This window comes from Hyperolius riggenbachi, chromosome 3 (genome assembly GCF_040937935.1).
Source record: "Hyperolius riggenbachi isolate aHypRig1 chromosome 3, aHypRig1.pri, whole genome shotgun sequence".
Lineage (NCBI taxonomy): Eukaryota > Metazoa > Chordata > Amphibia > Anura > Hyperoliidae > Hyperolius > Hyperolius riggenbachi.
Window position 1 is genome coordinate 35,255,356 of NC_090648.1, and position 23,994 is coordinate 35,279,349.

Below are 23,994 nucleotides of genomic sequence, written 5' to 3' on the forward strand. Positions count from 1 at the left end.
AAAATGTGCTTAAGTCACTGTGATGGCTACATAGTATGGTGTGGAAAGCCACATTCACTAGAAAAATACTGTCTTTCTAATTCACAATCGTATTGGTTTCAGAAGCACAACGCTTTTGAGCCACGTCTGTAAACGATGGGGAAAGTTGTGCAGCTTTGTAAAATCAGCGGTTGTGTGTGCGGCCCTTTCCATTTCTGGTGTTGCTGAGGGGCTAAATGTAAACAAGACAGTCTTTGGATTTCCCTGCATGCACTGCTTCATTCCTGAGGCGTCCGTGAGCGGCACTGAGCACGGTCAGCAGTATTCTGGATAGGAAGAATCAGCGGTCATTGCGTGTTTGTATACAGATTGAAATGTTTTCATCCTTGCGGGATAAAAAGCACATGTACAGCTGAAAAGGGTCCTAGTTTAGTAAAATAAATGTGTAAATAATAAAACTGAGCCCTGGTAGCTTTTTGGGACTATAGTGCGACCAAAAGCATTTCTATTTTTCCCTCCTTAAAGGGACTATGAAGTGCTTGTTTACACTTTCTTCGGCCAGCGGTTGTGCGAGTCACTTACCGCTGGGATCGACTGCATCCTGCATTGAGAACATTTATCTCCAGGCTTTTACCGTCATTTGCCCGCGATTTCACGAACTTCGTGATCAATCGAAATTCTCAAGACACTGTGTGTAGTGTCCAGCGGCGACTGCGCTCATCGGTTATATGTACCCCCTAGGGGCTCAAATTGCTGACTGGAACTGGCTCGTAGGGCCCATTCACACTTAAGTCACAAAACTGTTTTGCGCGGGTAATTTTACTGCGATTAGCACGGTCAAATCACTGTACACTCTTGCAATTTCAGAGGGACCGCGATCAGTGCTTTTATAAGCACAGAATCGCGAGAAAATGCTGCATGTAACACGTTTTGCGATTGCCATTAATTGCGAAACACCCACAATCGGCGGCAATCGCGGCAGTGAGATCACTGCCATAGGGTTACAATTTAGCGATTAGCGGGAACCACCCGATAATCGCCCTAGTGTGAATGGGCCCTTAAGCTGGCCATATACTTAGAGATTTCCACCCAGTGTTCAAAAGCTATCAATTCCTACCATACACATTTTCCAATTGATTCCAGTATGCAATGTATAAAAAAACAAAAATCTATTGCACTGCATCAAAAAGTGCACCTCTGCAGTTCGAAGCTATTGGCCACCGATCTGCCAATGCTCTTGCCCCGCCTCCGATAGTTTTAACTTTTCCATTCTGCACAATTGATTCTTTGTGTCGATTTTTGCTTAAAATGGATAAAAAAATTGATCGATGTGACATTTTAGGGAATCGGTTTCCAGCAGATGAATTGAATCTGCAAGGAATCGAATAAGCAAATCGATGTGTATGGCCACCTTAATGCAACAAGTGAAACATTTTGCACAAGTATTTTATTAACTGTAATTCACTCTCTAGCAAAATCCTTGGATAACGCTTCTGTCGGTTCCATTTAGAAGTAATTTAGATGTAACACTGGGGAGGCAGGTATTTAATGTAAGACAGTATGTTTATCATCTGTAGGGCATATTCAGAAGCCAAAGCCTTCTAACAAATGTTTAAAATGTTTGGTTTTTCATTTACAGTACTGTATATATTTAATTTAATGTGTATAAATAAATAAATAAATGGTATAATAGTAAATTTGCATCACTTGGCAGAGGGTAAATTCTGATAAATTCTGATATAGGAATGGACTGAGGGTTCCTAAGTAATGTTTTAGGCATACAAATTAGATTTTTGTTTTCCCTTTTTTTTTCTTTCTCTTCTTTCTTTCTATTCTTATCACATATAAAAGTCTGCAGGGTTTTTGTAATATTAGAGTTTCTCATTTGTGTTACTGATTTTTATCATGTCGTACTACAGAAAACTGGTTTGCGCTTTTTTTTTTTTAAAGAACTACTATTGCAAAAATGTATTTTTTCCCCTTACCCCTACTTGTCATGGCATCAAAATAAATTGTTACACTTTGAGTTTAAACTTTTTGTGAACCTTCCATAGTTATTTTGGTTGAAAAAAGACATACGTTCCATCGAGTTCAACCAGTAAGTTTAAAAACCTTGATTTTATTTGTTTTGTACGCTGCCGTGTGTGGCATTCACGTGGGCAGAGGTTTGCAGAGGGTTTATCCAATATCTGATTTGGGAAGATATTGACACCGGACACTCAATCAGGTTATCATTAAAGAGGAGCTGTCAACCATATTATCTCAGGAAAAAAAAACACATAAGTAGATGAATACTTGCTCTACTTACATAACATAAGTATTGCAATGTCCATGTTTTGATTTTAGTGATTTTTCTACAGTAAAAAAAGAGAAAATCCTTCTTAGGAGTCTCCACTTCAACTGTCTATCTTGAATACAATCCTGATGTCATTTCCTCCCTTAATCTGTCTGTGTATCATTGCCTGCCCCCCTCCCAGTCTTCAGGCTTTCCCACCCAGCTCTGCAATAGAAAGTGCATTGTCTCAACATGAGAAAAATATTGGCCAATCCAATAGGAGCAAAGGTGTGGGAGGGGAAAACAGGGGGGAAAGAGGCTTCAGCCAATCAGGCTGCATTAGTTAAGTCTGAGAGGAAGTAGCGAAGCAAAAAAGGACAACCCAGCATGCCCTGCAACTTCCTTTTTGTGTACCAAATTTTAACAAGAAAAGTAACAGTGATTTTTTAACTTTTGAATTGCCTGGTTAGCATCCTTATTACTTGGTTAACAGATAAAGAATTGATCTTTTCGATTTTATGCCCGACAGTTACACTTTAAAGGTGACCTTAAGCGAGAGGCATATGGAATCTGACATATGTTTCCTTGTAAGCAATGCCAGTTGCCTGGTGGTCTTGCTGATCCTCTGCCTCTAATACTTTTAGCCATAGCCCCTGAACAAGCATGCAGCAGATCAGGTGTTTCTGGCATTGTCAGATCTGACGAGATTAGCTGCATGCTGGTTTCTGGTGTTATTCAGACACTATATTGGTATTGCTTACATGGAAATAAATATGGCAGCCTCCATATACCTCTCACCTCTGGTTCGCTTTAACCAGCCTGGCGTTCTATTAAGATCGCCAGGCTGGCGACCGGACGGGGTTTTTTTTGTATTTAAAAAAAACTATCACATGCAGCCAACTAGAAAGCCCACTAGAGGGCGCTCCTGTTGCATTCTTCTGATCGCCTCCGGCGATCAGAAGTAACAAGAAAGGCCGCGATGAGCGGCCTTTCTTGTTTCGCTTTTGCTCGTCGCCATGGCGACGAGCAGAGTGACCTCATTGACGTCAGCCGCCTCCGATCCAGCCCTTAGCTCTGGCCGAAACTGTTTGGTCCGGCTGCGCTGGGCTCGGGCGGCTGGGGGGACCCTCTTTTGCCGCTGCACACGGCGGATCGCCGCGTTGCGGCGGCGATCAAGTAGCACACGCGGCTGGCAAAGTGTTCACCTTTTTATTCGATAAAAATCGGCCCAGCAGGTCCTGAGTGGCACCCTCCGGCGGTAATGGACGAGCTGAGCTCGTCCATACCGCCAGGCTGGTTAAGCCCTGTACACATGCTCAATGCTGCCTGATGGAGATCGGGACCCGAACCTTAGGCAACATTGCAGGGCCCGAGGATGTGCAGATAAGTCGTGTACTTTCTTATGTCGGAGTGACGTCACGTGGTGGGCGGGGTTAGAGGTGAGAACAATGCTCTTAGCTGAAGATATCCACCAGGACGGATCACGAGTGTGGTCGGGGGCTGCCGTACACACCCTGGATTCACGGCGGTAGTTACTGGCTGCCTCGGCTGTGTACAGAGCTTTAGCCTTTAGAATCTGATTATCTGCTTGCAAAGTTCTAGTTCAGCTGATAAAAAGAAAAAAAATCACCTCTAATATCTGAATCTATACTTTGCTTTCAGGCTACGCTGCGTTGCATCCCCCCTCCATTGTGTCAGCAACAGATCCAGGCCTGCTGCATTATCTCCAGCTAAATGCAGCCCGATACCCCCTCCTTACCCCTCCCGTAGTTACAGAACGTGTTGCTAGCCTATACTGCATTAGGCCCAGAGGTATTGCCCAAGGGATGGAGTCCCAATTTTTGCAGGCAACTCATTATTTAATGTGTTCTCTTGGCTTTAGTGCCCCTGCATTGAACCACCTGGTTGAATAGTAGCTGGCCTCCCGTGGTACCGCTTGTGCATTACCTGTCGAATGTCTGCATTTTTGGGGACTCCTTGGGCCTTTTTCGTACTGCACATGCTCAAGTCTGGACATGCACAGGACGGATCCGCTTGTCTTTGGAAGTACTTGGGGGCTCAAGTAATTCCGAAGGCTGCCCAAGGAGGACCGAAGACTTACTTGACCAAGCTGGTTGAGGAAGAACTTCACCAGGGTTCAGAAGAGAGTGCTGGGAAGGCTCCCTCTCCATAGGTGAGTATCTATCTCATTTTTTTCAGCTCTCTTCAGTAATCAGAAATGCTCATTTTCTAAACTCTTGATGTTTAAGTTGGCTCAAAAGCAGTACAGTAGAAACTGGGCCTGGTCTACAACGTTGTTTAGTAATCTGCATTAAATCTGGAACAACCAATGCCATTGTTCTATTGTAGACACACCCATAATTCTTCCCCCACTACCTTTCATAGAGTAGAACGGGCTCAGTGTTCTCCCCAGAATTTTTTTCCAGCCGGGTGGCATGAAAAAGTAGCCGGGTGGGTTGCAACCAGGGGAAAGCAGGGCCGGCAACTCTGCTTACAGCATAGGACATCCCTGTACCCCCTATTACGTCCTCTGCACCCCCTATCATGGCCCATGCATTCCTGCACCCCCTATCACATCACATTCATCGCTGCACCCCCTATCACGTCCCATGCATTACTGCAATCCCTATCACCATGCGTCCCTTCACCCCCATTACTCTCACCTAATACTTTACTGCAGCTCCACCTATCTCCCAATAGACAACTCAAACAATACTATTACCTTATAACATAGGTTATTGCACTCAGACACATTTCATACAATACTGTACCACTATCACATTCCACATATTACTGCACTTCAGTATGCTCCCTTACATCACCCGCCCCACTCCACATGATTGCACCGACCTACAGCTTATTAGTGATCCCATCCCATCACCCTACATTACAGCACATACATTGCAGCATTACTACAACCATTCTATTTATAAATACACAACCATTCTATGATTATTACACCCTGCAGTATAGGGTACCCCTCTGCCCTGATCCAGTATGCTTGCACTTTAACACCGCTTCCTCCCCTTAACCATACCGCCCAACTTTTTGAGATGAGGAAGAGGGACACTTAAGCCATGCCCCTGCCACACCACCATCACAACCCTATTCATGCATACCATAAAGATTTCATAAGAAAAATATGTTGTTTTATAATTCAAACCACCCTGGTCCTTTTTATCCTGGTTCATTTTCCTTCATGGTAACATTTTACTATTAGTGATATATCAATTTAAAGGATGGGAATAAAATTTACAGTCAAACACATTTTTAGTGGAGAGAGATATATATAGATAGATAGATAAATATATTTACATAGAAAGAGGGACGAATGAGGAGGAGAGAGGGACAGGGGGACAGGGCTCCCAAAGAGGCACAGGTGGGAGCTATGCCTTAACATTTCCCAATGTCACCCCCTCCCCCTGCTCACCCCATTGGCAGCCGCGAGGATGAGCTGAATGGCCTCCTTGAAGTGGTAGGTGCTTGTCCACGGCACCGTCCTGCCGCTCTGCTGGAACACTGTGACCCACTTCCTCAGCCCGCTGGTGCCCGGCTTCTGATCGCAGTACGGCGTCACGCTGAGTGTCTTCACAGCCATGATGGCTGCGAGGAGTATACACGTGCTGCAGGCAGCCCAGGGGAGCCACTGGCCAGGCCACTGTACGGACGGGAGGGTGGGTGAGAGTACTGGAGGGGACCGGAGGATGTGCTCCCTAGTTCCGGTTGCGCTTCCTGCCTGTAGAGTTCTGTTTCGATCTTCAGATCGCTGCCGCAGGGATATGGGAGAGAAGTGATGTGCTGCTGCAGTAATGCGCTATAATGATGCAGCGCAGCCGGAACTAGGGAGCACATCCTCCGGTCCCCTCCAGTACTCTCACCCACCCTCCCGTCCGTACAGTGGCCTGGCCAGTGGCTCCCCTGGGCTGCCTGCAGCACGTGTATACTCCTCGCAGCCATCATGGCTGTGAAGACACTCAGCGTGACGCCGTACTGCGATCAGAAGCCGGGCATCAGCGGGCTGAGGAAGTGGGTCACAGTGTTCCAGCAGAGCGGCAAGACGGTGCCGTGGACAAGCGCTACTACTTCAAGGAGGCTGCCGCTGCTCTTAATATGACAACTCTACAGGCGCCAGGAGGGCAGCGCAGCCGGAACTAGGGATTGCAATTCAGAGGGAGACCCGCTCTATGCGAGCAGACAGCAGCGCACATGAGCATGTGATGCGGGCGGGCCTTGGAGCACCCGGGCGGGGTTTCAAAACAGCCGGGCGGCCCGCCCACTTAATAGGTCCTGGGGAGAACACTGGGGCTGTTCGGGCAGACAGCCAAGCAGCATGCTCGAAAGGCAATTGTGCCAAAGCGGTCACCGAAAATCACCAAAACTATCAGTTCGGTCAACAGTTCTAAAATGCAGGGCTGTGGAGTCAGTACAATAATCATCCGACTTCTCAATTTATGAAACCTCTGACTCCAGGTACCCACAATTGCTCTGACCCCTGGACTCCAACTCCTTAGTCTAATTTTTTTTACAAAGGTTAAAAAAAAAATCATCGGACTCCTCAGTTAATTGAAACCACTGACTCAGACTCCAGGTACCCAAAATTGCTCTGACTCCACAGCCCTGCTAAAATGATTTTTTTTTTCCCCAAGCTTGAGTAAATTGGGCTCACAGTGTATTTATGGATTTTACTTTGCTGCCATGACTTGAATAAGCCTAGGGGGTTGCGGAATGGTTTTTGCCGATGGTGGTTCTTTAAAAGCCGAGGTAGCTGAGCCCTCATTGTGGTATTGCTCTGCAGGTTTCATCGCAGAAGGGGTTAAAGCGTGTGCCATCTCAACCACAACCCAGCCCTGAGGAAAAGTTTCGGAACATCTGCAGGTCCTCGGGCTGGACTTGACAGCACCCCTGCTCTCCTGGAACTCAGCTGAGAAATTTCCTTTTACTAGACCCTGCGCTTGCCCCCTGCTCATTCCCCGCGCGATCATCAACACTGGACTGCCAGTGCAAAGCACACACACCTTATGTGCACACTTTTGTGCCTTCACCACCAGAGGAAGAACTAAAACAAAAACATTTTATCGAGTCCGTACATGCAAGTTTAAGCATTAGCAGAGCTGTCGCTCAGGTGCGATCACCGGGAGGGTATTAGTGGCTAACGGCCCAGGCGTGGAGCAGACACAAGGGGGCACACATTCCCCACTGGTGATTCTAGCTGGTAAGGCTTGGTAAGCTTGTTCAATTTAGGGAGAGTGGTTTGTTTTTGTTTTGTTTTTTTCTTTAACCGCATAAGGGTAGTGGTAAGAGATGGACAGGTCTTTGGTAAGCTCATGAGTTACTCATTTTCGAGAAATGGCATCTGCACTCTTGTGTTTTAAAGAACATGGGCCATGGTCCTTCGCAGAAGACGTTTGGCCAGAGAGACGTTGGAATTTTACTCACAAACCTCCTTAAATGTTACCTTGTGATTTGATATGGACTTGAACTGTAAAATATTGTGACGGGAGGGAGTTTGTTTTACAAATTGATGTGAAAATTTGCAAAATTTCTTCAAATTCTTGACATAATTTTCTCTGTCTAAGGCTGGGAAAACAGCAGAATTGCATGCATTTTTCACTATATGCTATGGGAAAAATACATGCGATTCTGCTAAGTGTGTTCCCAGCCTTAGGTTTGCCTTGGGCTGCAGAATGAGGTATATTAAAAACCATTTCTACAATTGCATAGTAGTGTCTTGCAGTTCTCACTTGAATTATTCTGGACCGTGCAGGGGGCTGAGTATTGCCCGTTGAGTTAGTGCACCCAATGCAAAAACACTTTGTGTTGCCACTTATGTAAAAATCATTATTGCTGGTTAGCGTAGATACCTGCAATCTCACAACTGCTAATTCTCTAACCAGTTATTAACCCTCGTAGTTCAGGGATGTATAAATCATGAGACAGGTCTGTAAAAGAAGAAAAAAATTACAGCTGGTGACTAAGCTTTAAAAATGTGTATGATAATTGTCGGTGGAACTGGTTCCAAAGTTTCCGAGTGACTCCTGAATTGAACACTCATTTTTTTTCTATATCCTGTCCTAATATGTTCAGACGCAATCCACGTTAGTTTGTCCCCCGTTATGGTTCAGCGTGACTTCAGCGAGGGTTGCAAACCTTTCCCACCTGAATAGACCATTTTAATCCGATTTGGGTTTACGAGATTAGTTACGGTATATTTTTTTTCTATCATCTGCAGCCCAGGACAACTTAAGTATATTGATAACAGAAATTCAAGTATGGTTGGCTCTCCAATAAGAGGTCCACATTTGTAATGTGTCTTGCCAAGGAGAAACCTTGCTAACTTTCATGGGTTAAACTGACTGTGAGGGAATCGTCCAGGTTGGTCAGCACTCCCAACATGTGATGTGCACCACCGGTAGTATCTCTAGGTTTGCTTTTAAAAACTAATGCTTACAGATGCCATAAGAGTACATATTTTTAGCCCCACTGCACTACCTGAGGGATTATCGATGGAGTTGATGCTGCCTATATGACTACACTTCCCATGATCCACTGATCACCTTGAATCCTCATGGCAGGTGTCGACTTGTAATTTTGGCTGGTCATTCGATGATCAGCAAATTCAGACCACTTGCTAATTCAGGTTCTTCTGGAAACGTGATTTGTCAGTTGATCAGATCTCATTAGCTTTGCAAATTAAGTTACCGTTAAGTCGCTTCAGAAGTTCCTGAATCTGATTAGCTCCCAACAAGTTAAAGGTCTCGTTGAACCGGAATGTTCTATACACATTAGTCAAATTTTCTGATCATCTCTGTTGATAATGGAATCACAGTAACTCTATCCTGTTGTCATGCCAACGCAGGAAGTGTAGCCATAATGGTGATCTTCTGCAGGCACATACAAGAGTATATAGAAGAGTTCTTCTTTAAGCTTTGCTGCAGATTAATTCAGCACAAATGACCATCCACTGATATTGGCCTTGATTTCAGATTCACCCGTATGTTTGTGGTGAACTGCAAATTGCTTTGGTGGCCCTTGCTTGCCAGTAATATGAGTCTTAACCAGGCCAGGTATACTATTTGCTTTCTTATGCACGCCGGTGTCGGCAGTGCTGAAAGCTATCTCACTTTAACTTTTGGTTGTAGATGAATACTTGTTCTTTTAACTTACTTGGTATTTTAATCATTGAGTAATTATGCATTATATATGGTCAGGATTGGGCGTCTTTGTGTCTTCTGCCCTACGGTGAACGTGACGTCCCAGAGGGTCTCTGTGTAGGGACAGTAAGAAGAATTGCCAAATGTTATGGTGGACCTGTACTTGCTTGTAACCCTTTGTAAACTGCATGTACAGGCATAGTGCTGGATCTTAAAGGGTACCAAATATCTTTTAAGATTACTGGGGAGTTTTAAAATGGAATTACTGTTAAAATTGAATCTGCTACCTTTAATCTTCCAAACCTCTCTTGGTGGGGAGGCCTTGTTGGCCAACTTTGAGATTTGGGAGTGCAGATAGTGGTGAAGTCATGCTTATGGGGTTCATCTTTTCCTTCTCCATGGAAGCCTGCTTTTAGCTAGTCCTCTGAAAGCTTCAGGCTTTGATACTCCTAAAGTTGACGGTAGACATGGGAACCTATAGGTGTGGTACCGTCTGACCAAATATGCAGTTTGGTTTGGTTTTGGCAATTACAGGTTCTCCTTACAAGGTGTGTTTTCTGGAATAGTGCCTCAAGCTTTACACCCCTTACCTTAGTTCCAAATATCGGCTCTGCCAATTGGAAGAGAATAAATTGTCTGGAAGTTTGGCCACCTAGGAATCTGCTATCAGATGAACAGCCCTTACCGCCATTGGACTAATGCCAACTATGATCATGCCAAGATGCATGGAGATGTTCTGCAGGCCACTCAGTCAGTACTGCAGCACAGCTCCATGCATCTTGGTGCAAGACCTGATGTCTACCATGTTGGTCGTCAAGCAGTCGAGTAGGTGTGTTAGGGCTGCTTAGGCAGCAGAATCCTTAACCACAGCCAGGCTCCAGGCTAACATGGTGTTTCAAATGGCAGAGCTCTTCCTGGTTGCTAAGGCAATGGTTACACTAATTTATTTACATTCACCGATCTTTAACTGCACCAAAGGTAGCCATAGACATAAGACTGTGGCCAAAAGACTGACCGGTCTGAAGATCCAATGTAAGTTAAACCTAATCCCTCAGTAACTATGATTGCTCTGTACAGCCAACCTTTTATCTTGGGTAACTGCATCCTCCTCAAGGGGTCCTTTTTACACTGGTCATCCTCTGCTGTGTCCATAGGTCAAAGTGAAACGTACTCTTAAACGTGAGAGTCTTCAGCTAAATTTGGTGCCAGTTCTCTTTTGTGTCTATGGATACCTTTTTAAAACTAAACTGTTGGGTATTCAATTTTGTGGCCAAATTTTGAGTTGGATAATGTTTACCAACTCTCCATTCATACCTGCATACAGCAGCACCGGCAAGTTCTCTGCATCGATCACACTTACTGGCACACACTACGAGGTCTACCCTTCCCACGCTAATCATGTTTGTGTTTCCAGGGTCCGCTGAGCTCCAACCTGTGATTTGTGAATTGGTCCAGAAGGTGTCCTTGTCCAGGACCTGCTTGCCCCAGTAAGTCTTTTGATTTCTATTGACTTTTAGTGCACCTTGGTCATTGCCTTGATAAATTGCTTAAAGTGGACCCAAACTAAAAATACAAGATTTCAGAAATAAAATCTATTTTCTAAATTATAATAATAAATAGCAGCCTTTTTTTCAGCTGCATGATGACAAATATGAAATATTTTACATGTAATGGAGGAACCCCTCCCTTCCTTTCATTTTGCCGGGACAGAAACCGGCAAACTGGGGAGTAGCAGGTGTCTGGCAATGGAGGAATTGCTAATGGCTGCCACCTGTATAATCATAGTTATAAAAGAGAAGGGTGAAAAGCATGCACTGAAATGTTCATAGGTTTGAAGGAGTGTTTATTTATCTTTGTATGTGTCAGAGTGGTGCAACTAAATATTTTGAATTAAAAAAATGTTTGGTTTGGGTCCGCGTTAACCAGCCAATTTTATTTAGATGCTTGCAAGTGCTTCAGGCTAATTTTATTTGAGCACAATATTTTTTTTTTTATTTGTTGCATTTCCTTGCTTCTAACTAGGACTGCTGTAATGTGTATTTATGGCCACTTGCCACTAGGGCGCAATGTGAGACAACAGAGGACTTCTGCTTTCAGTTTCTAGATCTACAGCTAGTAGAGGGAGATCAAAGCATTCCAAGAATTTACAGCACTAAGAGTTCTGACTGACTGAGGTCAAAAGTCCTGCGTTCGGTTGCCATTAATCATCATGGTATATTAAAGTGGACCTGAACTCAGACCTCCTCTCTGCTCTAAAAGATGCACAACAGCATAATCACCTTTAAACAAAAAACATTTGTTACAGCTGATACTAATCCTAAAATAAATCTGCAGTTTCTACTTCCTGATTCATGGAAGCAGACATATTGTTTACAGCCAGGGATGCTCATCACGGAATAATCACGAGTAACCACGGTGGTTACTTGTGATTCAAATTAGCTTTAATTGCCCCAGCTGAGCGGGTAGATGCGGTGGGTTTAATTACCCATAATGCCACTCTCCGCCCAGCGGTTCAACGAGCTTGTAAGCGTCCTAATGCTGGAAGGAGGAAGTGCTCCATAGCGATGCTGGCAATGCATCCAATAGGATGCTTGCAAGCTCGTTGAACCGCTGGGCGGAGAGCGGCATTATGGGTAATTAAACCCACCGCATCTACCTGCTCAGCTGGGGCAATTAAAGCTAATTTCAATCACGAGTAACCACTGGCTACTCGTGATTAATCCATGCTGAGCATCCCTATTTACAGCCTTTCAAATGGGCTTATCTGCCATAGGCAGTCATGTGACACAGGGGAGAGATCAAATTACAATTTGAGATTAGACACAAATGAGGGGGAATTAGACAGCCTTAACTCTATGAATAAATACATGGTGCATTTCTCTGCTTTCCTACTGTGTTGTGCAAAACTTTGGGTCCGCTTTAGCTAGGGGGTGTGGCTTGGGAACAGACGTCACTGTGTAGGTGTGGCCTGGGAGCACACATGTTGGCGTAGGTGTGGCCTGAAGGACTACTGGCTTCAGATTTTGAGATTGTGACAACAAAGTAAAGGAGGCGCACATGTTTTATTTTGAATTTGTACAAATGTTGATGGCCAGCTTTATTCTTGGTATTCAGATGAGGAAACCGTGAGGACACTGCGCCTTTTAAAGGACAACTGTAACGAGAAGGATATGGAGGCTGCCATATTTATTTTCCTTCTAAACCATACCTGTTGCCTGGCTGTCCTGCTGATCCTCTGCCTCTAATACTTTCAGCCACAGACCCTGAACAAGCATGCAGAAGATCAGGTGATTCTGACATTGTCAGATCTGATAGGATTAGCTACATGCTTGTTTCTGGTGTCATTCAGACACTCCTGCAGCCAAATACATCAGCAGGACTGCCAAGTAACTGGTATTGGTTAACAGAAAATAAATATGGCAGCCTCCATATATCTCTCACTTTAGTTGCCCTTTAAATTAGGGCTTTTCAACCCTGTCCTCAAGTACCACCAACAATGCATGTGTTGTGGAAATCCAGAGGCCGTTAATCAGCTCACCTGTGCATGCTTGTGGTTTTCTGCAAAACATGCACTGTTGGTGGTACTTGAGGACAGGGTTGAAAAGCCCTGCTTTAGTGTCCCTGCTACCAGCATCCCAGTGGCTAGGCAGCAATGGTACATGTTTGCTGTAAAACTGGATTTCTTTGTTTATTCACTGCGTGTAGGTGTACAAACAGATACATTCATTGTTGTGGGATTTGGGTGTATTTTGGACTGAATCATGCTTGGGTTAGTGGTTCAGTAGGCTTGGTAGGTAGAGGGGGAACTCCACGCTCCTTAAAGGGAACCTTAAAGAGATTCCGTAACAAAAATTTCATCCTGTTTTTTATCATCCTACAAGTTCCAAAAGCTATTCTAATGTGTTCTGGCTTACTGCAGCACTTTCTACTATCACCATCTCTGTAATAAATCAACTTATCTCTCTCTTGTCAGACTTGTCAGCCTGTGTCTGGAAGGCTGCCAAGTTTTTCAGTGTTGTGGTTCTGTGATAAATCTCCCCCCTCCAGGCCCCTCTCTGCACACTGCCTGTGTGTTATTTAGATTAGAGCAGCTTCTCTCTTCTCTCTTATCTTTTACAAGCTGGATAAATCCTCCTCTGAGCTGGCTGGGCTTTCACATACTGAAGAATTACATACAGGCAGAGCTGTCTGCACTCTGCAGGAAGAAACAGCCTGACACTTCAGTAGAAGATAGCTGCAGGGGGAAAGAAACACACAAATGATCTCTTGAGATTCAAAAGGAAGGGTGTATACAGCCTGCTTGTGTATGAATGTATTTTCTATGTGTGGACATACTGTACATCAACCTACTTCCTGTTTTGGTGGCCATTTTGTTTGTTTATAAACAAACTTTTTAAAACTGTTTTTAACCACTTTTATTGCGGCGAGGAGCGGCGAAATTGTGACAGAGGGTAATAGGAGATGTCCCCTAACGCACTGGTATGTTTACTTTTGTGCGATTTTAACAATACAGATTCTCTTTAACTGAGAGGGATATGGATGTTTCCTGTAAACAATACCAGTTGCCTGGCAGTCCAGCTGATCTCTGTGACTGCAATAGTGGCTGAATCACACCCTGAAACAAGCATGCAGCTAATCCAGTCTGACTTCAGTCAGAGCACCTGATCTGCATGCTTGTTCAGGGGCTGTGGCTAAAAGTATTAGAGACACAGGATCAGCAGGCGATTCAGGCAACTGGTATTATTTTAAAAATAAAACTCCGTATCCTTCTCAGTTTAGGTTCCCTTTAAGTTTCCCTTGCAGACTTTTGGCCTTCCTGTGATGTAGATACACTTGAAAGCCTGAAAAAATTGATTAACGAAAGCCTGATTGAAATTGATTGGGGGGGGGGGGGGGGTGTTACTCTGTTGCTATACCAGCTGGTCTGTTGGACACAGGACTCCACCTCCCATACTGCTGACTCCTCCCTGAGATATATTGCAGACACCTGACCTCCCATCTTGCCAGAGCCTCAGGTACCCAGATTATTCAGTTGTCGGTATAAGCTCTGCTATGGCAGTTTTTAGTTTTTTTGTTTTGTTTTCGTTGTATCTTGCCTTTGGATTATGGTGGTTAGAGCTTAGGTGCTTGGGACATTTTGGGGATAGAGAGAACTAGTAATTCTATGTTGGGCAGGGGTAGCATTGGAGGGGAAATGGTACTCTTCTGTTCCCTCCGACCCATAAATGAGGAATGTGATATTACTACTAACAAAAATAGAGTATTTCTCACCATGAAGACAGTTGATTTGATAACCAGTTCAATATTTGCAGAATTTTGTGCTTTTATTTGTGGCAGGAGACTGTAAGCTGCATAGCTTTGCATGGAACTCACTGGTGCACGGTCAGTGGTGGTAGCAGTTTGTCCTACTTGTTTTCCATCATATTTCAGGAAAATTTGACAGAGACTCAATAAGTAGTAAGAATATCGCTATTCCTGATCAACTGTGCAGCTGAGCTGGTCACATTGTGGGCGGCCATCTGAGCAATGAGGGAGTGAATTGAGCCAATCAGAGATGCTTGCTGCTGGTTCAACTGCATAAAAAGAAGCCGTTGACTTTGATGGACCCAATGTCCATCAACTGTCCATCAAAGAAAGGGAAGCAATCATCTCTTGGCACTATATTATTTTTTTGTTTTTTTTCTCTCTTCCTCTTTCTTTATTGTAGACAGGCTGGATGTACAAATAACCCTGAGAACCACTTTAAAAATGCCCACATCCTCATTGATGGGGACAACGATAGAAGTAGACTCAATGGCTCTGCAGAGGGCGCTGTGTAGGGCGTCTTGGCGCCAAGCCCATGCTTGCTTCTGTTTTATCTCGCATGTACGTGTGGCGACTCCCAGGAACTTGTGAAAATTTGAGGAGAAGTGTTGTGTAACGTCCATTTCTCAGAATATAGAAGTTGACCCGTGTGAGGAAATTTTTTATTTAACGGGAACTTGTGATTCGATACTACACAACAAACTGTAGCCCTGCAAAGCTTCCTCTACTGTTGATCTCGTGATTGTCGTCAGAGTTTGTGTGGTGGCCATAGTATGACCTCATTGTGAAAAATGCTGTCCTTGCACAGCGTAAACGTCACGTGCTCCGAGTTTATTGGTTATCTCTCGTACTTTAACATCTATCCTCCTCACACATCTATGATGTCTTCAGCTTCCTCCTTGTCCTATTTAAGTTTCACAGCCACCCTCCACTGTGGCACTTGGTTCCTTGTCCTCTTCATACATCTCTGGTCAGGAATATGGCAACTAGATGGTAACAAAGAAAACCTTGACTAGGAGCGGGTGGCAGTGAATTGGAGAAAGACTCTAAAGCAGAGATGGTTGCATGAGTAGATCCATAGGAATAGTGTGGTTTTGGGTAACATGGGCATGGGGTAAATCTTTAGTGAAATAGGAAGGGCAAGTTATCCGGTTACTACCACAGATTTACCCTCCTCCTTCTATTAGTGTAGACTTACTCTATGCCACATGGTTGTGGTCATTTTGCAGCCTTAACCATGTAGTACACTGGACAGGGCCAGATTTCTAGAAGGGCCACAAAGGCCCAGATCATGGGCGGTGGCTGCCTAAGGGCGCAACTGGACATGGGAAAGAGCTATTTATGGAAATGGGGGCTGTAAATGGGCATTACCACATGGGCGGGAGGTGCTGCTCCTCAAGGGCACTGAACATGAAAGAAAGGGACTGTTGTACATGATTACACATGAGGAGGCTGCACATGGAAGTAGGGGGGCTGCTGTACATGAATGTTATACATAAAAGAGGGGGCTGCACATTTAATGGCCGGGGACTGCTGTACATAATTACATATGAAAGAGGGCTGCACATGGAATGAGGGGCACTATTTCACATGAATAGGGAGCAACAACGTTGGCCTAGGAGCATGAAAAATGTACTGTATATCCGACCTTGAGGGCACACCTCTATTTTAAAGCTTACAAGGCCGACCAGGTGAAGTCCGAGCGTAGGAGGAACACCGAATGTGTGTTTTGTCTTGCCTACAAGTTTTCTTTGCTCCTCAGTGCCAAGGGTTGGCTCCATTGTTGGCCAGTATCTAGACCTGTTGGAGAGGCTAATTTTCTCATCCGCAAACAAGACTTCCATAATGTGAACAATGAAAGGTGCTGTCACGTGGGGGGGAGGGGGGGTACCTAGAGGAATGGAGGAGAGACATAAAGATCTCCCAGAAACTCAGTCTACCAATCACTGTAGAGGGAGTACACAATGGTCCCATATCTGGATAGGCTGCACCAGCACAAAGACAGACAGGCCCTGAGCCTGTACCGCCTGAAGCGCCCACAGCCTGGAGATGGTCAGTGCGGCATAGACCGGTATGGAAGCCTCGGGAGGAGAGGCTGTGCAGACAGTGTGACCAGGGGGTCCTGGAGTATGAGGCCCACTTCCTGCTACACTGCAGAAAATATGTACCTGTGAGGACCGCCCACTTCCTTAGACTCTCCGCCCACTTCCTGGATTTCACCTCCATAGATGAGGAAAGGAAACTACATCCTACTGGGGGAAGAGGAAACAGCTGTGCAAATAGCAGCCTGATATGTTGCTTTTTGACACAAACTGAGAGGAACATGTTACCCCACGGAATGTATACCCCCTATACTACCTCCTATTCTGTCCCTTATATCCTCCACACCCTTATAGACTGTATACCCCAACACTCTGTACCTTTCCCATATTCCCACAACCACCCCCTCCCGTTCTAATGTTTTGCTTTGGCAATGCTAAATGTATTTCCCCAGTTTACCTGCCTCTTATTTGGTACGCAAAAAGGAAGTTGCAGTGCATGCTGGGTTGTCCTTTTTTGCTTCTCTATTTCCCCTCAGGCTTAACTAATGCAGCCTGATTGGCTGAAGCCTCTTTCCCTCCTGTTTTCCCCTCCCACACCTCTGTTCCTCTCTGGCCAATATTTCTCATGCTGAGACAATGCACTTTCTATAGTGAAGGGCGGGCAATGCATACACAATCAGGCAGAGGAGAGTAAGGGAGAAAATGACATCAGGATTGGCTTAAAATGGCCACAGTTAAAATGGCAAATGCTAGGAAGGTTTTTTTTTTTTATTTTTTTTTTATTTTACTGTAGAAAAATCACAAAAATTCAAAATGTGGACAGTGCAATACATATGTTATGTAAGTGGAGCAAGTATTTATCTACGCTTATATATGTGTTTTCTTTTTTTTTTTTCTGAGATTGTATAGCTGACAGCTCCTCTTTAAAGGGAACCTAAACTGAGAAGGATGTGGATTTTTCCTTTTAAAATACCAGTTCCCTGACTCTCCTGCTGATCCTGTGTCTCTAATACTTTTAGCCACAGTCCCTGAACAAGCATGCAGCAGATCGGGTGCTCTGACTGAAGTCAGACTGGATTAGCTGCATGCTTGTTTCAGGTGTGTGATTCAGCCACTGCTTCAGCTGAAGAGATCAGCAGGAAGCCAGACAACTGGTATTGTTTAAAAGGAAACATCCATATCCCTCTCAGTTTAGGTTCCCTTTAATCAGAACCTGCATTAATCACCTCAGATCAGATTCTTTCCCACACTTATCAGTAGTTGTTGCAGTCTGTGCCTCGTTTGCAGAGGTTCCACCTCCCTTCCTGTCCTTGATCTGGTTCCATTAAAATAAGAGGCATGTTTTGTGGTTGGTGGGAGACGGAGGTCTTTGAGGCTTGGAGGCCCTCTTTAGCCTCACACTGGGGAGGAGGTAACTGGATCTGTGAGTTGGGTGCTGGCCAATATTCCTTCCTGCCATAGCCCCCTTTGTTCTCCGCCAGCGTTGTCTGCTGGGGCTGCGGCTTTTCTGAAGGTCCGTAAAGTGTTACGGTGATGGTGATGATGCTGTGAGGGACGCTTGCTGATGACGTGTGTATGTGTGTGGTGATTACTCCCAGCCTCCCCCTCTGTGTGTGAATGTGTGTTCTGGGAGGTGAGGGGGCAAGAACAGAACGTCTCAAGCAGCAGTCGGGGAGTGAGTGGGTGACCTCATGTGTAGCTTGTACACGTCCTACATTCACTGATGATGTGTGTGCTTTGCTAGTATTCACGCCTCTCGGTAACCCATGCTGTCATCTATGCCCCCTCCGTGTCTTCTCAACATTTTACCCCCCCCTTGTCCTCTCCTTCCACACCACTCAGTAACCCCCTCTGACTCCGGTGTCCTCCAGCTCTCTCCAACCCCCTCTTCTTGTTGTCTCCTGTATACCCCCTCCAACCCTTACTTCTGTCCTCTCCTGTAATCTCTCCGCACACACTGTTTTGTCCTCTACTACCCAGCCTATTCACTCTTCTGTACTTTCCTTTACATCTTCACACTCCCCAAGTCTTCTGTCCTCTTTTACATCCCCTGTCACCTTCTCCCCTACTGTACATCCCCCCCCCCCCTCGCTCTTCTGTCCTCTCCTGTACACCCCCCCCCCCCACACACACACACACACCCACACACACACACACCCACACACTCACTCTTTCAAGGTTTGCTCTACATGTTGCTCCCCCCCCCCCCCTCAGTTGTCTTCTCCTTCACTATACACACATCCCCTTTTTTTTTTTTTTTCTCGACCGTACCCCCCCCCCCCCCTTTCCCTTGCCACTGCTCCCCCCTTCTCTCCCAAGGTCCCATCTGATACATCTGTCCTCCCTATGGCTGCCCCCTTCTGCTTCTTCATCCCCCCCCCCTTTCTCTCCTCCCTTTCAGGTACCCTCTGCTTGCTATCCCCCAGCTACCTTCTATCTCAGCTCCCCTTCTTTTTTTGTTCCACTTCCCACCCTCTCTCCACCTCATCCCTCCCGCGATGTTCCTGCGTTGTCACTTCCGTCCTCCCCTGCAAACTCCTCGAAGCCAGTGTGATCTCACATTGTATTTCTGGAAGAGGCATCCTTCCCTTGTCACGAGCGTTTGAGGCGTCACACGACATTGATACAGGCTGGCCGTCGTATAGTGGGTGGGCTCCATGCAACTGGTTCCCACCGAAGCAGTACGGAGGGTCTGCTGTTTAGCAGGATTCTTAAAGGGGAGCTCTAGCTGAAAGAAAACTTCCTTGCAAATGGTCATTGTCTGCCTGTGTGTGTGTGTGTGTGTGTGTGTGTGTGTGTGTGTGTGTGTGTGTGTGTGGCCGATCTCCAAATCCAGTAAAGCTTTTTTGGCAGAACCAAGTACATTTTTCATTGCCAAAGCAAAACCTTAGCATTAACATGGGAGGGGGTGGTTGTGGGAATAAGGGAAGGGTATAGAGGGTTGGGATATACAGTCCATACGGGTGTTGAGGATATAAGGGACATTATAGGGGGCTGGGATGTATGAGGTGAGGAGGGTTATAGGGGGCAGTATAAGGGGTATACAGCCCATTGGGGTATCATGTTCCTCTCAGTTGGTGGCAGTTGGTGACATGTGGGGGCACTATTTGCACCATTGTTTCCTCTTCCCCCAGTAGGATGTAGAGTTTCCTCTCATCATCTGTGAAGGGGAAATCTGGAATGTGGGCGGAGAGTCTGTGGAAGTGGGCAGTCCTCACAGGTGTGTAATTGCTGAAGTGTGAAGGGAAAATCCGGAATGTGGGCGGAGAGTCTGTGGAAGTGGGCAGTCCTCAAAGATGTGTATTTGCTGAAGTGTAGAATGAAGTGGGCCTCATCCTCCAAGACCTCCTGGTCACATTGTCTGCACAGTCTCTCCTCCCGGGGGCTTCCATGTCTGTCTGTGCAGCCCTGTCTCTATCTCCAGGCTGTGGGCACCCAGGCGGTACAGGCTCTGGGTCTGTCTTTGGGGTGGTGTAGCTCTGCTTCACGGTACAGAGTGCAGGGTTGGGGAACCAGTCATTCCAATCCAGGAACCAATAGGAGATTGGCATTGGGAGCTAGTTCTACTGAACGTCATAAGAAAACTTCAGAACCAGTGATAATTTTTATTGGACATTGGCTTCTTTGCTCCTGGTCCAAACTCTCTCTACAGAAGGCATTGTAATCCATTACTGCTCCACATACTGACCCAATGTCACTCAGGTTGAACATCTATGCCATTTCTTGGCGGGTGGTAGGAAGAACACATGGTTGACTACACATGCAAATGGGGGGGTGATGGTGAGGTGTTAGGTATTATCGTAGTGGGGAATGGTGGAGGTACTGGCCATGGTAAGGAAAAGAATGTCAGAGGTGGCTACACATGCGATTGGGGGGGTTCTGGGATGGTGGAGGCACTGGGCCATGGTAAGGGAAAGAATGTCAGAGGTGGCTACACATGCGATTGGGGGGGGGGGGGGGGGGTGCTGGGAATGGTGGAAGCACTGGCCATGGTGGGGGTGGTGAGGAAAACTATCATATAGTTGGTTACACTGGTTACACATAAGATCGGTGGGGGATGGGGGCTTTTGGGTATCTCCTAGTGGGGGAAGGGTAGAGGCACTGGCCATGGCAGGGAAGAATATCACATAATTGGCTACATGTGATTGGTAAGGATGGCGGGTGTTGGGTATCCCATAATGGGGAATGGTGAGGGCTCTGGCAATTGAAGGTTGGTGAAAATGGTAGTTGGGGGGGGGGTGGGGGTTATGCTGGGAGATCCAAGATTTGTAATGGCACGTCTGCAGTTTATAGAATCCGCATCAGAAAGGATACCCGTTTAATGGGGAGATATGCTTGAAATTGCCAGATGCTAGACTACGTTTCTCAGCATCCCTGCACTGCAGTAAAAGCGCTGTCTGTAGGGAAGAAGAGGGACGGATGAGCTGTTGTAAGACCTTAGTATGCCAAGTGGAAAACTGGTGCAATAGAGTTCTTAAGCCTGTATGGGTTAGGTGCACAGCTGTGCAATGGGTGAGTTTCTTTTTTTTTTTTTTTTGTAAATGTAATCTTTATAATTTATATCTCCAGTCACTAAAAAGCACCAGTAGTGGTTACAAATATGGCCAATATAATAGCCCCACCCAGAAGGCGGGATCTGGGGTTTGGCAAGTCACTGCAAAGAATAGTTTTATTTAACAGATGTGTTAATTGTGGGGTCATTTGATAGCCCCCAACCTCTCCTCCCGGGTAAAGGCTTTATTGTGGTCAGACCCAAATCAAGTTGCCTTATTATGTAATGTAATTGTCATGGATTTGTTTCTATTGTCCGGAAACTGCAGTACACAGGTATAGTGTTCTGGTCTCTGACCCCTTTCTGTCTCCCTCAAAACTACAGAATAATACATTATAGCACCACCTTTTTCTGATTGTGTTCTTGTTCCCTTCTTAAAGAGAATCTGTACTGTAAAATTCTTACAATAAAAAGCATACCATTCTCTTCCTTGTGTTCTCCTGGGCCCCTCTGTGCTGTTTCTGCCACTCCCTGCTGCAATCCTGGCTTGTAATTGCCAGTTTTATGCAGTGTTTACAAACAAAAGACATAGCAAGTGATAGGCTGAGAGTGGCTCAGTGTGTGAGTCATACAGAGTGTGCAGGGGGCCTGGAGAGGGTGTGTATAGCTTCTATCCAATCACAAGCAGCACAGCACATTCCAGCCAGACAGCCTGAGCCCGACAGACCCGACCGAGGAGAGAAGATTAGATCATATAACAGAGATAACACAGCCACTGTGCAACTAGGAAAGGCTGCAGTAAGACCGCACATTAGAACAGCTATAGGAACTTATAGGATAGAAGAAATAAGGCTCAAAAGTTGGTTACAGAGTCTCTTTAAGAGTGCAGTATATGTTTTTTTTTAGGTATAATTCCTCCTCACCTCCCCCCTTCCCCACAAAACAAACGGGGAAAAAAAGTACATAAGGACCGATGTAGATGAGTTGCAGTTGGGGCACAAGTTTAAAGTCCTCTTTCTAAGGTTTTTGTTCCAATGTGACATAAAAACTTGTTAAATTTTCTCAGTAGTTCCTAAGAAAGATATTCTCTGAAACAATAAAAAATAAAGTTTGCAAGCCGTTCCGCCTTAACTGTCACCGGCAAGCGGTTCCGCCTTAAGAGAAGAGTGGGCTGGGTGTGGGCGTGGTGTGTGTGGTCAGGGAATCCCAGGGTGGGTGTGTTCTGAGGGTGCAGTGACATCATCAGTGTCCCTTTAAACTTGGCTTCCTTGAAGTGCTGCTGGTGGAGGCGAGGGGAGGAGCCTGGGGAGAGGGGGGGTGGGTGGGAGAGTGTAAGAGAGAGCCTGTGAGAGTCTGGCACAGTACAGCCGGCATCTGGGGAAGAGAGGCTCTTGTCTGTCTCTTCTGGGAGATCTGTCTATCACAGGAGGTGTCTCTGGGTGGAGCTGGGCACACAGGAAGGGAGAGAGAAGGGTATTCAGGGCACTCCCACGGCAGCTGTCTCTTTGTCCTGTAAGGTGAGTGACAGCCGAGGCTTCACTTTTGTTCATACTTTTTGTACTTGTTATGAGCTGTGTTTTAAAAGGACAGTTCAGTCTTTTCTGTCTCTCCTCTGGGCTAAAAGGACAGTTCCCGTCCTCTCTTCTGTCTCTTCTGTGTTAAAAGAACAGTTCCTGTCCTCTCTCCTGGGCTAAAGGGACAGTTCACATCCCTTCTTGTGGGTTAAGACAGTTCATGTCCTCTCTTTGGGTTGTCTTTGTTTTGACTCTGGATCTGTATTCCGAGCTACTTATTTTTCTCCCCCTATATCTTTTTGCTCTTCTGTCTCTCTGTGTCAGTTCTCTCTCCTCTCTCTTTCTCTCTCTCTCTCTCTCTCTCTCTCTCTCTCTCTCTCTCTCTCTCTCTCTCTCTCTCTCTCTCTCTCTCTCTCTCTCTCTCTCTCTCTCTCTCTCTCTCTCTCTCCTCTCTCTCTCTCTCTCTCTCTCTCTCTCTCTCCTCTCTCTCTTCTCTCTCTCTCTCTCTCTCTCTCTCTCTCTCTCTCTCTCTCTCTCTCTCTCTCTCTCTCTCTCTCTCTCTCTCTCGTTGTCTCTCCACTCTTCCGGCGTTACTTGCGCTCCCTCCATGTCTCGCCCTGTGCTGTCTCCTTCCCTTTGTCTGCTGCTGTCTCTCTTTCTCGCAGCCCCTCCTCGCTCTCGCTCTCTCTCTCACACGCTCACTCTGCCTCTTTAAATCACACTGTCTTCCCCTCTCCTCGATACGCCGGTCTCCTGTGTGCTTTGTCTCGCCGTAGCGGTCTCTCGCCCTCGGGAGGGGGGATCTCACACATGCGCTCGCTGTCTCTCCCCGGTGTCTCTATTCCCCCCCCCCCCCCCCCACCTCTCACCACACTGTGCGTTAGACATGTCCTCGCTAACAATGTCGCTCTTCTGTGTCGTTTGGTCATGTGACCAATACACTTCTTCCTAACCCCTCGCCTGCCAGTTCCCATTCACAACATACACTAGGTTAACCATTTCCCCTCAGCGGCGTGGCGGTGACGCAATGGGGAAGCCCCCGGTGACTGTGTTGTGTGGGCAGAGGAGACATTTAGGGGAAATTAAGGAAATATTCTTTATTAGAATTTTCTGACACTCGTGCGTGTGTGTGTATACAAGTCATGCTGCAGCAGTCTCTGTATTGCCTAAAGGTTCCAGTGAAGTAGGGCCTTGTACTATGTATTCACAGATCACCATTCAGCACCCAGTCCATGTT

General features: G+C 45.9%; 1 protein-coding gene across 7 annotated transcripts in view; it reads left to right on the plus strand.

Annotated features, from left to right (window-relative positions):
* Positions 1-23,994, plus strand: part of KDM6B (lysine demethylase 6B) — a 222,653-nt gene that overhangs the window by 149,099 nt on the left and 49,560 nt on the right. For 5 of the 7 annotated variants that reach the window (XM_068273987.1, XM_068273979.1, XM_068273985.1 and 2 more), the window contains exon 2: positions 7,050-10,892. The gene's annotated coding sequence lies outside the window, so the exon portion shown is untranslated. The remainder of the gene's footprint in view (positions 1-7,049; positions 10,893-23,994) is intronic. The other 2 variants (XM_068273983.1, XM_068273984.1) reach the window with 1 other exon arrangement.